Genomic DNA, 3686 nt, shown 5'->3' on the forward strand with positions numbered 1-3686 from the left:
GGGACAGGAAGATCGCAAAGCTCCGACTCTTCCTCTTTCCTGTGGGGCCGGCACAGAACAAGCTCCTTTGGGGCTCAGGCCCCTCGGCCCCGAGGGGCCGAGCGCGGGATTATCTAACGTCTGTTGCGGAACTTTTCTCCGTTTTCGTTGGAGACGTCCGCCATTCAGCTCACCCGAGCGGGCAGGGAGGGAGGGAGCACGCGGGTCTCTAACTGAAGCCTCTGTGATCCGCTAAAAGGCTGGGGACAAAGTGATTGCAGATGAGCCTCGGGCAGCCCTAGGGACGGGGGACAGCCCTGGATTTGAAAGCTCAATAACACATCACCACGACAACACGCCGTCTCCCGCAGCTGACATGATTAACTGAAGGACACTGTGCTCAGGGCTCTTTGCTAATGCATAGGATGTCCCTGTCCCCACCTAATGCAAAGGATGTCCCTGCCCCCAGCTGTGCCCCCCTGGAAGGAGCTCCCTTTATGCAGCAGGTGCGCGAGCCCCTGGACTTGCAGAGACTGCTGCGCCCCCTCCACACGCACAGGTGACACAGGGATGTGATTCTGACCATTGGTGACAGACAAAGAACACACAGCCCGTCTCCTGCTGTCCGCTCTCCCTCTGGGGGCCCACGGCACACGGAGGCCTGCACAGCCCGCGGAGCTGGGAGCAGAGCCGCCGTCCTCCAGCTCAGAGGCGCGGGCCCTGGGCCATGGGGGACCCAGGACACTCACAGGCCACACATCCCCAAGGAAATCACACATCGCCTGTGACACTCTAGACCACGTCACCGGACAAGGGGACGGGACGGGCACCCCCATCCCAAGCAGACGGGGATGACGCGACGTGTCCCCTCACTGTCCTCTGGACACCCTGTGCCCCACAGACGCTGCTGCACCTCCGTGCGGCACAGGATGCCTGAGCGGAATTTTAACGAGGAAGGACCAACCCAGGTCTCCAGCATCTTCCCTCGGATGCATTTCTAATTAACCACCTGCCCTCACTCGCTCGGTGCCACCAAATGCGGAACAAAACCGGACGCACTTTCACATTGGCAGCTGGGGGAGGGGCCAGGCTGCATGATGCCTGTGGGTGGGGGGACCTGAGTGCCACCCACGGACCCTCTCCCCAAGTCCCTGCTGATCGCCCTCACCAGTGACATGGAAGGTGACCTGTCACAGGACAGGGAGGACGGTTTCCGGTTATGGTGGCTGTGACGGCAGGATGGGACCCCCAGGGGGGAGGCACGAGTGTCCTCCATGCCCTTGGAAAGCAGAGGCTCAGGGCAGTGACCATGGCCTGGGGCCTGGCCTGGAGGGCGCGGCGAGTGTCCCGGGTCCCAGGGGTGGGGGTGGGTCGCGGGGGGAGGGCAACAGAGGCCTTTCCCCTCCCCCACGACAGCTGTCCCCGGAATTTTGGGGGACCCTGAGAGGTTTAGCCTGTCTGAGAGAGGGGCGGACTGGCAGGGAGCAGAGCGTGTCTGGCCCCTGGGCGGCCGACACAGCCGACCCAGGCCTAGAAGCCCCCGTCCTGTCCACCTGCCAGCCCCATTGGGATTCCCGTCCCTGGGACCCCGGAATTCTGACCATTGCATGGGGGTCAGAGAGCGAGTATTCCCGGCCCTGGAAACCAGGAGCTCCTCGACCAACAAGAGGGAGTGGGGACCAAACTATGGAAGGAAAAGAGCCAGACAGCCCCCAGGCCCCGCCCCATCTGCCCAGGCCCCGCCCCACCTGCCCAGGCCCACCCCCATCTGCCCAGGCCCTGCCCCATCTGCACAGGCCCCGCCCAGGCCCCTCCTCCCCCTCGACCCCCCAACCCCACCTCCTCCTTCCCCCTACACCCCCCACCGTCTGCACCCCAGGCCCCGCCCCACGCCCTCACTGCCCACCTACAAGAAGGCAGGAACGTACCACGATGACCAGCAGGGCGGGGGCCACGAAGGCCCAGATGGCGCCGCTCTGGAGGGACAGCCAGCAACTGCGGAGGGAAGCAGGCCGTCACTTCAGCTCCCGAGCCGCCTGCCCCTTCCGCCTGCCGCGGGGCGCCTTCGTGCAGGGCCCGCTGGGCCAGCGCGGGGTCACCCAGGGCGCGGCCACGTAGCACCGTCTGCCCCAGCAGCGGCCTCTGTCCCTGCCCACGACCACCTCACGTGCCCCCTTCTCGGAGAATTTTCCAGGGTTGCAGATTGGCTCATGGAAAGGCTTTCACCGGCCCTTCGTTAGTGGAAAAATTCACGTCTGAGGAGTGTAGCCAAAAGGCAAGGAAGGTTTTAACGTTATTATAAAATTGGATTTGCCGGAGGCTGGCTTTCTTCCAGAGCACTGCAACACGGGCCTGACCGGTGCTTTCTGCAGGGGACCAGAGGGTCGACAAGTCGTCCCGTGACAGGGCACTGGCCCCTTTCACCTGCTTGTTAGCTGTCGGTCAATTACGCCTCCCAACAGCGTCCCCAATCCAGAGAAAAGGTCCCAGTGGCTCCCAGCAATGGCTCTGACTTCTGGAGAAGCGCCATTTGGCGCGTGGGGTCCTGTCCGAGGACGTCCCAGTCCTTCTGGCTCTGACACGGGTCTGCAGGAAGCGAGGCCGAACGTCAGCCCTGCCAACAGCCCACGGGCCTAGGGCATCTCTTCTCCCTGCACCTGGGGACAGCCACCGGGGCCTGGCCACGAGCGTGGGGCAGTCCTCACTCCCGGGAACCTGAGCGGGTGACAGGCTTGCTCTGGACACAGACCGGGCCACGCGGCGGGCGCACACAGCGTCCACGCGCTCCAGGTGGCACAGAGTGGAGCGGTGAGTGGAAACGTGTCTGAGAGGCAGCTTCCCGCTTTCATGGGTGCCTGGCGTCTCGCGCCTTCCAGGACGGGACGGAAAGGGCCGGAAGGACAGCCCGTTTAGTCACGCACTTCAGGGCCCGCTCGCTTTCCTCCCGCGTCTCAACTCCAGTTAGTCGTCGCGTGAAGCAGAGGCCGGGTCCTCCCCGGCGGGCAGATCCGCTGGAACGCCGTCCTGTCCTGAAGCTGTGAGACCGTTCGACTCCCGCCCCTTCTGGAACGCCCTCGATGGCATGTTCCCTTCCCGTTTCACACCGCGGTTCCTCGGCGTGGCTGACGAGGGGGGCGGCTCCCCAAAGACGCTGGCGATGGAGCCGTTTTCTCTTGCACGGAGAAGAAGTTGCACTTCTGGAACTTGGACCCCGGCCTGACGCACGGCACCACCCCATCTGCTTCATGACCCTACTACAGACCGTGGCCCGGGGTCCTGAACCCTGGGAAGTCCCATCTGCCACACACGAGCAACGGACCCCGCGCCTGGCACAGGGGACGCAGCATCGCACAGTCATGACTGGAGCTGGGTTCCGGCCCCCTCGCCCCCCAGGGCCCTCTGACACCTGGGTGTTGGTCGCAGATGGCAGAGCGTCCAGGGCACAGTGACCTTTCCTAAGGCCAGAGCCAGGAACCAGCCTCAGGCAGAACCTCCCCATGAAGGATGCGGGAGACAGAACTGCGCCCTGGGTCCCTCAAAGAGGCCCTCCCTGTGGGTGCCCCGCACACCGGGGGCCTCGGGCACACCCCACTTACTTGTTAGTGGTCCCGTAGCTGTCCGTGGCCGACGATATGGACACGGTGCAGATCAGAAGGGGCAACCCTGCGGGAGGGAGGGCACAAGCGCATCAGCTCGCCCGGACGGGG

Source organism: Pteropus vampyrus, unplaced genomic scaffold (assembly GCF_000151845.1).
Source record: "Pteropus vampyrus isolate Shadow unplaced genomic scaffold, Pvam_2.0 Scaffold189, whole genome shotgun sequence".
Taxonomy (NCBI): domain Eukaryota; kingdom Metazoa; phylum Chordata; class Mammalia; order Chiroptera; family Pteropodidae; genus Pteropus; species Pteropus vampyrus.